Source organism: Anas platyrhynchos, chromosome 26 (genome assembly GCF_047663525.1).
Source record: "Anas platyrhynchos isolate ZD024472 breed Pekin duck chromosome 26, IASCAAS_PekinDuck_T2T, whole genome shotgun sequence".
NCBI lineage: Eukaryota > Metazoa > Chordata > Aves > Anseriformes > Anatidae > Anas > Anas platyrhynchos.
Window position 1 is genome coordinate 2,122,027 of NC_092612.1, and position 14,508 is coordinate 2,136,534.

Here is a 14,508-nt window from a genome sequence, read left to right on the forward strand (position 1 = left end):
TTTCTGGTGTGTAGTTGCTCTGATATAAATGAAATGAGACAGATTTCACCATGGTAGCAAGGAAAGACAGCTAGACAAGGAAGAGAAGAAAGATGGTTCAGGGCTGTATTGGTTCATATTTGCAGGTGAGGAAGGGACACTGGTAAGTGGCAAATTTTTAGAACAGCATATTAAATATAATATCTCTGGAAAGTCTGGCCCCCATAGAGCAATGAAGGACAAAAAATCCCCTTTGGGGTGAGTTCAGAAGCCTTCACCTTCATGTCGCTCCCCTTCAGAGCTACCTGGCCCTGAGCCATGCACTTGGCTACTTATGGTTATTCTTTAGAATAGCTATGTTAGAATGCAATACAAAGGCCAATACTGTATGAAAAAGATTGACAAGTATCAGCAATTATTGCATTATGAGCAAACAGCATTTTCAGAGCAGTTAGGAATATTTCATCACACATTTGGGCAAGCACAATGCTTACAGTGCCATATCCCTCATCAAGATTTAATCAATGCACATGAATCACCCCTGAAAATCTTCAAGGTAATAGTTTCCAAAACTTGAGTCAGTAAAACATGCTAATGAACCAAAAGATATTCTTTCGCAAAGGTAATGTGTAAGAGGTAGATCCTCCCATGCAAATTTCTATTCCCTCCCTGCAGTACTGCTATGCCAGCCTCCAAAAATCAATCACCAGACTCTAGGTGGCATGAGATAATAAAAAATAAGAGAGCTAGAGAGACCTATCTTCAAAATATTCTTTCACATCTGGAGCTAAGCACCATCCAAAAATCAAATCTGACCACAGCATGGCACATACATGCAGACCAAAGCCTATTTGTGGACAGAGAAAAAGACACAGTGCAATTACTATAGCAAAACCAGGCTGGCAACAAAGTTCTCGGTAATGGTGGCTGTGCTTCATTGGAAAAAGTCAGGACACTGCTCTGTGCCCCACAATGACTCATCACTACTCACCATATTTGTGTTTCTGTACTTAATCTGCTCATGTTTTTTCTTTGTTGACCTGCTCACTGCCAGTGTTTCAAAATGATCTCTAGATTATGTTGAGTCACTGTGGAGATCCCTGGAGCAACAGCCTGGGAAAGTCTTGGGCTTACTCAGAACAGGACTTTCAGGAGATGTTAAAGGTGGCTTTCTGACCACAGTGATGCACAGGCTTATTAGCATCCTGGTAACTGCTGGAGCGAGACACCCCACTATTGAGTAATTATTCCTCTCTGAAACATAACACTGGTGTTATTTCCCCAAGCAAGTTTTGACTGACAGCCTTAGAGCTGATGGTCCCAGTATGTTGGTTAAACTAAAACTTAAAAAAAAATTTTTGGAAGCCCCATAGGCTAAGCTGAAAGCATGGCTATGACAGGGAGCCCCCATTGTCATGGAGATGGCTGCATTGCACATAGCTGCTGACTGGAGGATGCTCCACTGCACATCATCTGTGTTTAGCATTTAGAGAAGGGTTGCACAAGCACGTTCACTACTTTGATGGTGCGGCATTCCTGAAGCCTGAAGCTGGGCTGGGAAGCCTATTTAGCTTCCTGAGAATAGGGTAATGAATGGGAAGGACCTGTGAGATGGTTAGAGGTGAAGGATTTCCATAATGACAGCTTGGGATCCATCCCAGTGGTGATTTTAATCGGGCCTAATTGATGGGTGTTTGGAGGCAATAGCTCGAAAATATGTGGTATTATACAGTTCATCACTTCTGGATTGTAGGCTTTCTTTAGATGTTTTTGTTGCTGGGCAGTCTTGCAGCATCTAACCTGAGCTATGGGTGTGTGCCAGGGCACTCCTGGGGTCCTGAGACAGGTACTGTGCAGTGCTGCATCCATCCTGCCCTTTCCAAGGCTTGCAGGGGAATATCTGGTCTGATCTGACAGGACAATGCATACATTCCCCATTAAAATAAATAAATAAATAGATAAATAAAATAAGTCCAGTTTTCCCTGGTCAGCAAATCTTCATCAAAGCTACAGTAGCTCTGAACTCACCCAGAAAACTCATCCCTAAAGTCATATTTTGATGTTATAAATTATTCATTTGTTATTGCTGCTGACTCACAGGTGCTAGAGACCAAAGTGCTGACCAGAGGAAGCGGGACTGCTGAGGATAAATGTTAGTAAATGTGCAGGTAAAGCTGTTAAAGTCAGCTTTAAAACAATTAGCATGAGCATTGTTCCTTAACAGTCACTACTGTTCTTGCACCTATTAATTGTTAAATAGAAGTACCACTACTAGAACTATAAAGCTGTCCCCTGCAATTTTGAATGCTATTATTTTATATTTATATGGTAAACTCATAATGTCTCATGACCTGAGTTTGTGCAGTATCTGTCCCTTGAGGGTGTCCAATATAACCTAAGCTTCTAACAAGTACTGGACTTTACAGACTACATACATGTAAATTCACGAGTCCAAAAGTTCCAATCTGAATTTTTCTACTGATCCCCCAGAAATGTGTCAGCTATGTCAAAGACAGGTCTGGAATCTTCATCTCGGAATTCAGTCACATTTATGTGTTATTTTTACTGATTTATCATTATGTCTTCTTGCCGTGTGTTTTAGGCTTAGAGAAAATTGACATTCTATCCCCCAAAACTTTTGTCCTATGCATAGAGACAAAACGTAGGAGGAACACACTTCAGACACCTCACTTAGGGCTTAGCCAGACAGCTGAAGTCCCTCTGTTGTCTACACAAAAGAAAATATTGGCATCAGCACTCCCCTGCTGCTCTTCTGTGTTTCTGGAGGAATCTCCCTCTTTTCACTGGCTGCAGTTTTTAAACAGCCTGGCAGGTTTTAGATCAATGTGTCATGGCCCCTCTGAGCTTCTACCCTTGCAGAGATCTCTCTGTCTATGGTGGATGATTTGGTTACTTCTTTTTTAATTTCTTAGGTGGTTCCTAAGGAATTCCATAGGAATGAGCCCAGTGCAGTATCTGGTTAATGTAGGTGCCTGTAGCTGTTGATGGTAACACCCCTGGTATGGGGCATAGTGCCTCCACATCCTCACCTGCTTTGGGTTTGGCTGAAGGTAGTGTCCCCTTGAGATACCATGGGACAAGGATAAAATGTAATGGCAAACCCACAGTTTGCCAAAATGACAGACGCTGACAGAGGCTTTGGTTGCAATAGCCACGGTTATCTTGGCAGACATTCCTTTCTCTGGACACAAACCCTGCATTTATAAAAATATAAAGTGGGCCTTCAGTCAAGGTCCATTGCCATGGCAGCTGCAAGCTGCCACTGCCAACCCTGATGGGTGGTGTGAAGCAGCTTTCTGAGCAGGCGTTTTGCCTTTTGGCTCAGCGGGATAAAAGAGAGGGTGCCTCATGGGTAGGCTGAGCAGCATAAACATACATGCCTTTCTGCAATTCATTCTTCTTTCTTTCATGCTTGTTTACACCCTTGACAATTTAAGCCCTGTCCATTATGGCATAAATTATGTTTAAAGTATGTGGGATGGTTATGAGGAAGCTCTCAGCAATGCTTATCTAGGTTGTTCTAATTTTTCCACAGAATAAAGGACTTCAAAGTACCTCTGTGTGATTAACGTGGTGTAGATACAGTGCCATAATAAAATTAATGACATGTTGCTACAGTTTTAAGTCTTGGTAATGAGTAATAGTTTCACTTTAAAACATGATCTTATCTCCCTGAACAGACCCTTCATATCTCTGCAGGTCAAGGTTATCAGCTTTGCCATGAAAGACAAATTTTGGTCACGCTATACTGAAACTGAGTTCTGAAGTATAGGAGCCTTCCGGTCACGGTACAAATTTGTTCTATCAATTGAAAAGATAGCAAAGGGGATTACCCTACATAAAGTGTGGACTTTCATTTTTCAAAAGAGATAGAAAACTGTCCTTGCAGTGTGCTAAATTAAGTTCTCCTGATTAAACTTATCTAGCAGAAATGATACAAGCTCTACTTCTCCAGTGATAGCTTTGTTATTTCCTTGTGTAAAGAAGTTATGATTCTCCATGGAAATGGAGAGGCCACAGATATATCTAGTTTCCAGCTCTGCTTCCAGCCAGAGGATTTGGTTTTCTTCAACACATTGAACAAGGAATTCAAGCCAAGCTTTTCAAAAATCTAATAGGGGATTTTGCACACTTCCTTTGAAAAGAAACTTTTCAGCTATAACTAGTGATCATAAAGAAACCTCAGTCACTTCTGAGATGGGTGTCACACTGTGTGGGGCTCAGAACTGTCTAACAATTAACCCTAAGCAGAATAATTACAGCAGTTGAATGATCCACAGGTATCATATGATTTACAAGTAAATGAGATAATCGCCAACAAATAGGTCTTCTAGCCTGCAGGCAGTTGGAGGAAGCATAAAAGCACTTCCAGCTCAAGGCTGTTTACCTACTTCTCCGAACTTTCTCTCTTCAGCAGTTCAAGTAAGTCTGGGCTTATTATTTTGACTATCACATCTTTACTTTGAGTTTTGGTGCAAAGCTTTGTGACTTTCAGAATTGCCAGAGCTGTCGGCTATAGCCATCTCTTGACTGCAGGCAGTCTACTGTGGGCTCTGTGACAGATCTGGGGAGGTAATGGGGGACTTTGAGTCCCATGTGGATTTTAGGCATTTGCTACTGAGCATATGGGGTCTAAATTCTCTCCCTTGTTTTGTACAGTCTCTTTATAGAAGTACACGGATACTGGAGATTATTTTAGGGTGGTTATTTAGCCATATTTTCATCTAATCAAATGTTTATTATGTAATATACATCTACTGAAGTTTAAAATGTTAACCCTTTTTCTCCTTTCAAGCATTCACAGATTCATATCTCCTGTGTGTATGTAAGGTCTAGGTGTGTGGAAACATATAGAAGTCCTCAGTTTTCAGAATAGGGCATGGTTTTGTCCTGAAAAATAAGTCCAACAATGTTTTTCTTGTTACTGGGTGGTGGTTGTTGCTGTCTTTCTAACAGAATGTTAGAAGAAAGTAGGATAAGTGTCTGTAAGTGAGAAAGCAGTAGGCTAGCCTGATTCCAGATTTGATCTCAAGCAGCAGCTCTCCCCTTCATTACAGAACAAGCTGTTTTAGCTGCAGGCCCTGCCTGGTGTCATTTACTACTGTACTTGTGCTATTATTTGCTGTAACAGGCTCCTTGACTGCAAGCATTTGTGGGAAAATCATTCTATATTTAATCTATGCCTTAAGCCAAGAAGATGCACTGCAGTTAGTGCCCCAAGGGATGCTAAAACTCACCTAATAAATACAGGGCACCATTGGGAGAGCTGCTGAGGGCAGGATCCTGCTGCTGCACTGGTTCCATGTGCAGCCACAGAAGTCTTGGACAGTTGAGCTCAGAGCTGGAGCTTTTGCTGAGCCCTGAAATGACTTTTCTGATTCCAAAGATTGTTATAAATCCAGGCTAAGCTTGAAAATGGGATGAAACTTTCTTGATACTGTTGTTCCCCTCTGGCTAGCTATTTACAGAAAGCAATGTATTCACATGCCTCAGCAAAGCATCCAGCTTCTAAAACCTCTCTGCCACTTGTTCTGCCCATGCACCCTCCATCCTGGGTGCATGAAGGGGCTGGTGTGTGCTAGCCATCACTCTAGGGGACGTTATTCTGATCTTCCCTTTGCATTTCAGACCTACCTGTCTTGCAGAACAATGTCTTACTGTGGAGATGCCTGTGTACCATACAGCAACCCATGCGAGTTGAGCTGCCCTCCACCCCTGGCCAATGCCTGCAATGAGCTGTGTGTGACGTCCTGTGATGACTCCAGAGCAGTTGTGTACCCACCACCTGTCGTCCTGACCTTCCCAGGGCCAATCCTCAGCTCCTGCCCACAGGAAAGCGTGGTGGGCAGCGCTGGACCACTTGGCATCAGTGCCCCCTTTGGTGCTGGGGGCTGTCTTGGTTACAGGGGCTATGGAAATCCCATTGGTTTAAGGGGCTCCCTTCTTTTTGGGGGTGCGTATGGCCCTGGGGGTGCATGCAACTACAACAGGCCTTACAGTTCTGCATTCCCACCACTGGGCAGGGGGTATTGTGGCCCATACTCCTACCGCCGGTACAGCACTTACAGCCGAGGAAGTTCGGGGCCATGCTAAATACAGTGAAGTTCACTGCACGGAGTGACCAGGGTGGCAGAAAATTATGGATGGGAAACTGGGTCTGAATCTGAGCAGAGCTGAGACCTCCCAGCTCTGAATGAAGCCAGCAGGAGCTGGGTGCTTTCTGAAGTGTTCAGAAAAACAAGCTTAGAGGTAGAGCTGGGCAAACACACACACACACAGTAAGAAAGATTTAGTTCAGCGAAGAAAACTAATTATTCAAAGAGGAAGAAGATAAAAAATCCCCTTTGAAAACAACATAAAAATGATTCTTTTAAAATCTGAGCCCTTTCAAAACAGCACTTTAGATTTTAAAGCAGTGAGAAAAATTGATTAGTCCTAGGGAGAGCTCAAAGTTAAATGGTTTAAAACATTTTTTAACCACTTTTCCTTTGCGAAACTGTTATGTCATTTTCACCCCATGTAGATGGATTTATCTTACAATTTTAATTGACCTGGAGCTCCACGTTCAATAAAATTTACTTTTTAATTAGAAAATATAACCAGCTCAACCTATAAGCATGTTTTCCACTTAACTCTTCAAGCTTTTGGCATTTTTTTGTTTCTACCTTTCCACCTCCGCATTTATTGCACTGTCCTTGGCGATGTGCTGGATGTTCAGCTACACACACACAAAAACAATGTATATCTGTGTATTGCAAGTATTGTTTGAGGTGTCCTCAATGTCCTTGAGGTTAATTTAATTTGTCCAAGACTGTGTATATTATTTGTGGTCTTCCACAAAACTAGAGTAGAAGAATAATGGAAACCTCATTTGTCTTACTATTATCTGCTTTAAAATAAGTATATTGTAAAAGGGTTAAAATGGGACATATAACTCAAGTCTGTAGCTGTAATAAGGAAAGCAGAACTTCTTGTACCAAATGCATGACTCTGTATCAAACTTTGGTTTTAATACTTGAAACTCCTGAAATGTCTGTCTTTACTCCCTGCATCATTGCAACTGCTAGCTCTGCTTCTCTCACACATTAAAAGCCGTATTGCACAGCACCAACCTTGTGTTTGTTCTACCTCAGTCTCAAAGAAAAGACTTCACTTTGTCCTGATCTACTTGTTTTCTTTTGCAGATGATGCTCTAAGTCTCTAGTAGTCACCAAAAAGCAGTTTTCCTCTGGCCAAAAGTATTCAGCACCTTGGAAAGAAGAGTCACAACCCCTCACTTTTAGCTCCTAGAGCAAGAGAACCGCCCCCCCCATAGATACCTACATAGTACTGCAAACTGCAGATTCCAAGCTGTTTGGTCCCAGCTCCTGGCAGGAGCACTCACTAGGGCCTTCCCAGGACAGAAACCTCTATCTGTCACCTACATCTGACTGCCACTGGCAAATGGCTCTGAGCAGCAAATGCACTTAAAATGTAGTGTGGATACCAAGTGCAACTCTTTTAAGGCAGGGGAGGGTGAAGATAACATCTACCAATAGACTTTTGCACTGCAATTAGGTTGTACCCCTTCCACCAGGAATCCTTACAAAAGATCCTGAGGATGTTCACAGTTTGTGGGTGCCCCCACACCCAGTACACCTTGTCAATCAACAGCAAAGAACACCCAAATAAGCCTGTGTCTCAGATGAGGAATCATCTTACCATCTCTGTCCAATAGTTATAGTCTGATGGGAAAAGGAAATCAGAAGACAAAAGATGCAGTGCAATATAAGCTTTAATTAAAGTAGGACAAGGACTTCACAGCGGCAGAACATTACAATCCAAAGAGTACAGAACGTATTTGCAGGGTTTGCAGCAAAAGGACATGGTTGTCTTCTTCAGGGGCTGCAGTTCATAACATGACCTTCTGGTTTTGTTACATTTAAGTCAGATTTGTTTTTCCACTGCTTGTATTTTTAAAAAATCCCAGACTGCCTGAAGCAGAGCAGGGACTAGGAGCAAACAAGCACTTTGTGACTTTTTCCATTATACTTCACAAGTCAGGAAACATGAGTTCAGATATCTAGAATGGCTTGTACATATGTGAGCTAGTATGTGGTGCTCTTTAGTCTTCTGGAAGCCACTTTAATTCAAAGTGAGGCCTTTTCTCTATTTTTCAAATGTCCTCTTGAATGCAGAGTTGGGATTTTAGCAGGTAGCTGGTCTAAGAGGAAAAGGAACAGAGCGTCTGGGCTTGCTTCTCAGAGAGGTGATCATGCCAGACAGCCCCAAAGGATGCCTGCAGCAGGGCTCAGAGGTTTTGCCTTCCCCCCTACAAGGTCTTGGTGCTGGGGAGATCACAGCGGGGCTTTGAGGGGCAGTACGTCGTCTTGCGGGTGTAGGAGCTGTAGGAATACCGGCCACCTGAGGCAACCCCAGACCCTGAAGGGCTCTGGACATCCTGGGAGCTTCCAAGGCTGAAGGAGCTGCCCAGCGCCAGTGGGGATGAGCTGCCCACAATGCTCTCCTGAGAGCAGGAGCTGAGGATGGGGCCCGGGAAGGTGATGACCACGGGTGGGGGGTAGATTATGGCTCGGGAGTCCCCACAGGAGGCGACGCAGGGCTGGCTGCAGGCATTGGTGAAGGGCTGTGGGCAGGTCGCCTCACAGGGTGAGGGACGGCTGTAGTTGCAGGTCTGCTGGTAGGAAGACATCCTTCTGCCTGGAGACAAGCCTGAAAGACACGGGGTGGGAAGAGCACAGGTCAAGGGTGAGAATGTGGCAGTATGGCAAAGGGGAGCCCTCACTGATCCACATCACACAGTATTCAGAAAGTTAATATTCTATAGCTAAGTAAAAAATTTGATTGCAATTTATATGCAGAAATACTGAAGATGATCTGTTAGAAGTTATCGAAGCTTCATGAAGGACAGACAACATTTTAGTCTCGCAACATATTTTGAAAATATTCCTGAAAGTATTGTTTTCTTTGCAAAGCAGTTTGAGACCTAGAGAAAAATATTAGGTGTTCTTTCACCAAAATTTACAACTAGGTCTTGAAGCCCATTGCTCTCAGAATCTAAATCTGCCAAGCAAAACAAAATTACAGAACCTTTTATGAAAATAACTTTTTCCAATAATATTCAAAGACATTAAATGCTCAGACATAAGTACATTAAAATTGTTATTAAAGTGGCCTTTAAATTCATAGAACAGATTTAACTGTAGTGTAACTTACTCAGTTCACGATGGAGGAGAAGGCAGAAGTGGAATGAACTGCTCCGTGCTCCAACTGCTTTTATACTTTTCCTCAGAGCAACTCCAGGGTCTGAGCCACACATCGGGCATGCGGTCCTTCCTTGTTACAAAACAAACTTTCCTGCATTTGTCACGTTTATGGGTGGAGGAATCTCTTTGCGTATTTGCTGTCAAGCAATTTTTAGTTGAATGGTCTCATATTCACGTGGCAGCATGAGGATATCTTACACCTCAAAATAGGGACAGTATTCATCCTTCATTTCTTACTATTCATTGCAGAGATTAACTTCCTTCCTTCACTTGTCCAAGCTTCAAAGCACACGTAAATCAGATCAGCAGGAGAGAGAACTGCTGATTTGAAAAAAACATATATGTAATTTTGGGGGGGGGATATAATGTGTTGGTTTTATTCAAACCTTTTAGCTAGAAGGTGAGATGAAACTAATACCTGAATACAAAACCTAAACAAGAAACATTTTGTGTGTGTGTGTGTGTGTGTGTGTATGTATATTTTGATGTTGTTTGTTTTTAAATTCCATTCATTTTCCTCAACAGGTGGAAAAATCCACAGATGGCAGCACTACAATGCTTAAGTTATGGTGATCATCCTGTTCACAGTTACAGAGAAACACAGGAGCCTTTCTGATGTTAATAGCTGATTTCTACAGCTTATTTTGAAAGGGTTGTGGAGGGACTGGAAACAGGATTTCAAACAAGGTGAAAAATAATGTCTTTGCTTAAAGACACTAGGGCAGAATTAATATCATGCACAAGGTATTCCAAAATATATCAATTTTAACCACTCCTTTATTCTGAAACATCATGGAGGACCCTTTCAGATGGTGGATCCTGGTCCAGCTACATATGGGACTTTGGAATAAATACATTTACAACGGGAAATTGTATCCAGCTCCTCACCTGATGTCAGAGACCATAGACAACAGTGAGTAGTGAAATGATGGGTGCCCTCCTGTACCTAGGTTTAAATTTAATGATTTTTAAAGGATTTACATGTCAAAGATATTGCTTACAGTATTTATTAATTGAAGTGCTGAATTAGATTACACATGATGACTACCTCTTGACAGCAAATTCATGTCCCTGCCCTGCTGTGAGCTGTAATCTGTGCCTCTGTGGATGTATCAGGTGGGATGGAAATGCACTCTTGTCTTTGCTATTTATTTAAGAAAGATACATTACTCTGGTTTTGGTCCTGATTCTACTAGGGAAACTACAATACAGAAAACAGGAAACAACATATCAAGTCTAAACCCAGGACAGGGAAAATACATTCCAGTTAATGCACAGCAGTCAAAACAGATTTCCAGTAGGTCCTTTGTCAAGAATTTGGGGAGAGGTTTTTAAGACACCCTGGTCATCCTCTATATGCACTGGGGTGAGGACAGCCCGCCCTCTGCGTAAGCCTCTCCAGTGCAATGAGGGGACAGTAATCCTTCCTCTCATACCTAGACTTAGCTGGCTCTGATACAGTGACAGCAATGACTGTCCCAGCTCTCCATTTTCATGGTATCTGGGTGCCAACCTCATTTACATAATCTGTCAGGTAATAGAGTTACAATTATAAATAATACTAACAAGTACAAGACATGCCTGAGATCTCCTCCCAAAGTCTCACTTAATTGCCAAGAGATGTTTGGTAAATTATTTGGCCTCCATCTTAATCATCCCTTCTAGAAATCATCAGTAGTAATTTCCCATTTTATGTGGGTGTTAGACAGGCTTGCACAGAACAGTATTTCACCTGCTGGGCAAAATACTTAATATAGCATAAAACTGCAAAAGGGAAAGGTTGACTTGGAGGCAGAATAAATCAAACCAAAAAAAAAAAAAACAAAACACAACAAAACAAGAAACACTGTACTGTGTACATAAAGTATGCAACTATTTGTGAAGGCAGTTAAGATGAAATGAGTTTTATGGGCCAACCCCCAGGATCTGTCAGACCTAGAAGACCATACTGGGGAGTCCTCGCATGGGGTTCTCCAAGCCTTGCAACACCTTCTCCTTGGTCCTGTGAAATCCCTCTGGAATTAAAACCTTAGTAAGCCGGATGGATCGTGGTCAAGTTTGGCAATACAACACTAATGATCATCTGCATTAGGGTGGATTCTCAAATGAATGATAGAATGAAGGATGGTGATCCAGGTGGACCTGGATAGCTACAATTTCTTTCCGTATTTACAAGGTGGCTACTACTCCATGGAAATGACTGTAAAAGCAGTCAACTGCTCGTCAAGATGCACGCTGCATAATACACACCCATTCTGCCAAAACACTTGAAGGTCTGAGGAGCTCACAAGGCAGAATCAGTTCCTGCTGCCAGAATGAGCACAGTCGAGTGGCAGGGCAGTGGGGTATGGGAAATACCAAATCTGTATTTTCATGCAAAAAAGTTGCTTTTTCACTGTGTTATACAAAACCACTCAAGTGAATTAGACTATTTTTATTGGCTTTTAATAATTCTATCATGAAATCAGACTAAGTAATGCACTCAGCCATCTGTTGATTCAGTGGGAGAGCTGGGAGGGGCACCTGAGCAACCAACTCCTCTTTCTTTTATTTCCCGTATTTTGACACTGAGTCAAGTACCATTGTTTGGAGAACTGCAAGAAACAAAACAGAAGATTGTCCATCTCCAAGCTCCTGACAACCTAAATACGCATCTCCAAGACAAAGGGAAGAAAAAATACTGTACACAACCAGAAGAAAAACTCATTTACGGGAACTTAAGTCTGTACAATAGATACTGTCAAACATAACACACAGAGCTTCTGGCTTGTCTCAGTCTAGAAAATAACAGGGCAGGGATGTGGTGGCTAACACAGGTTGCCAACATGTAACTGTATTATTTCTGTACTGTACTGTTTCCAAATATGGTAAGAAATGTGTGATGATATATGAAAGCTTTAAGACTAAAGGATATTCCCCAAGTTAAGGCTGACCAATTTGATAATACTTCTATGTTGGTTCTAAGGCCAGGTACATCAGCTGAGAGCTGGACATGAGTTTCCATGTTGTATGTGTAAAATTTAAGACCTGTCACATTAAACAGGGCACAATCTAGTAAATCTGATTATCTAAATAAACACAAAATCCTGTTTTGCCATGCTCTGATCTGGGTATTGAGAAACTATTTCCCATAACAGCACATTGTAGCTAACAGTCCAATGCTAAGGATGGGCTTTAAATTTAAAAAGAATGATTTGCAAATATTTCTTCTAAAACACAGATTTCTTTCTTTGTAAATGAATTGCTAGAAAAGCTGAAAAGTTAAACTGAAACAGTAATTAAAGAATCATACTGCTATGGCTTTGGACAGAAGTCTGGGACCTTTAATGCTAGTTTTGACTTAGTATTTATAATATCAAGAAATATAAGCAAGCACCGGTATGTGACCAAATCATATACAGATTTTAAACTTAAATGCAGCAACATATTGTGAAAACTTATTTTGCAGCTTCATAGCAAAGTAAATATAATGTCCCTTTATTTACAACAAAGTCAAAAGAGCTATAGCAAAGACAGAAATGCCCCCCACCATTTTGACATGACATCTGTGGACAGCAACGTAGATGTAATGCCATCTTGGGTGGAGTAGTTCAGTTACAAGAAACTATATGCAAAGCAATTACCTTGATTGACACATGCAAACAAAGCGTATTTGGTGGTTGGAGGAACAAGGAGGACTAATGAGGACAAGAATGCTTTGCTTCCCCCAGGCAAACTGGGGAATGGTATAAAAGCACCTGCAGCCGAGCACCTCCAAACCACTTCAGTTCTCATTTTTTTCCATCTGCTGTTGAACCAAGTAAGTAATTGTCTTTGGGGGACATGGGAGGGTTAAGCTAAAAAAGTTAATTCTGTTCACTTTAAAGAAATTCAGGTAGAGAGTGCTGTAAGCATCATTTCAAGATGTGGAACAGAGTAACAGGGAATAGAGTAAAATATATTTTAGCTTTCTGACTTTCGGTTATAAAGGATTTACTTGGGGCACTTGTTCTCTGAATGTGTTCCTTCGTTGTCACTGTTTTGGATAAGTGAAGGCTCCCCTTTGCCGTACTGCCACACTCCCACCCTTGACCTGTGCTCTCCCCACCCTGTGTCTTTCAGGCTCGTCTCCAGGCAGAAGGATGTCTTCCTACCAGCAGACCTGCAACTACAGCCGTCCCTCACCCTGTGAGGCGACCTGCCCACAGCCTTTCGCCAATGCCTGCAGCCAGCCCTGCGTCGCCTCCTGTGGGGACTCCCGAGCCATAATCTACCCCCCACCTGTGGTCATCACCTTCCCAGGCCCCATCCTCAGCTCCTGCCCTCAGGAGAGCATTGTGGGCAGCTCATCCCCACTGGGGCTGGGCAGCTCCTTCAGCCTTGGAAGCTCCCAGGATGTCCAGAGCCCTTCGGGGTCTGGGGTTGCCCCAGGCGGCCGGTATTCCTACAGCTCCTACACCCGCAAGACGACGTACTGCCCCTCAAAGCCCCGCTGTGATCTCCCCAGCACCAAGACCTTGTAGGGGGGGAAAGCAAAACCACGGCCTCTGAGTGAGCAGCAGGGCTGCAGCAGGAGTCCTCTGGGGCTGTCTGGCACCACCAACTCCCTGAGAAGCAAGCCCAGACACTCTGTTCCCCTTTGTATTAGATCTCTGCTCATGATCCTGTTCTGCACGTAATCCCTTTTTACTTTGCTGTTGTGTAAATTTAACTTAATTCCTCTGCATTGTTCCTTGAAGTGTTGTCACGCTTTGATAAATCCTATTTGTTAGTCCCAATAAAATCCTTTCTATTGCAAATTATAATGCTTTCTGCATTTATTAATTTGTTTTCTAAATTTGTATCCCACTGATGCTGAAATAAACCTGGATGACTAGTCTCTTGCATTAATTAAGGTCTGAAAAGGCCTTGATATGGATCCTGAATGCTTCACACAGATGTTATATGAGTACTACATTTTTGCTGCATTTGATAGCCTGAGGATCCAAAAGAAAATCTGACAAACAGTGAACACTCCTTCATCCCCCTATTTCTTTAGTATCTTGTGATATAAATGCAACCATTCCAAGAGCATGGTGAGCCTCCATACCTTGCAAAGCAGTCAGAGGTATCTCTGAAGCCCTTCCTTAGACCTCCTGGCTGGACTTACCTCCCAACCACCATAACCATACCATTTACCCCAGTACTTCACAGAAGGACGTGGGGAAGGAAAAGCAATGAGGGTCAGGCACAGCAGCTAAAAAATCAGGGGCAAGAGAAGCCT

The 14,508-nt window shown here is 42.5% G+C and overlaps 3 long non-coding RNA genes across 3 annotated transcripts; 2 read left to right on the plus strand and 1 right to left on the minus strand.

The window, feature by feature from the left end:
- Positions 1-731: 731 nt before the first annotated feature.
- On the plus strand, positions 732-7,107 carry LOC139999551 (uncharacterized). Its single transcript, XR_011805012.1, has 2 exons — positions 732-4,422; positions 5,629-7,107. It is a non-coding gene; the product is annotated as an uncharacterized lncRNA (long non-coding RNA).
- LOC139999552 (uncharacterized) lies at positions 6,157-11,486 on the minus strand. Its single transcript, XR_011805013.1, has 2 exons — positions 9,217-11,486; positions 6,157-8,712 (listed from the first exon to the last, which is right to left on the minus strand). It is a non-coding gene; the product is annotated as an uncharacterized lncRNA (long non-coding RNA).
- Positions 11,487-11,533: 47 nt separating this feature from the next.
- LOC139999532 (uncharacterized) lies at positions 11,534-14,050 on the plus strand. The gene is made up of 2 exons (XR_011805000.1): positions 11,534-13,065; positions 13,368-14,050. It is a non-coding gene; the product is annotated as an uncharacterized lncRNA (long non-coding RNA).
- Positions 14,051-14,508: the final 458 nt, after the last annotated feature.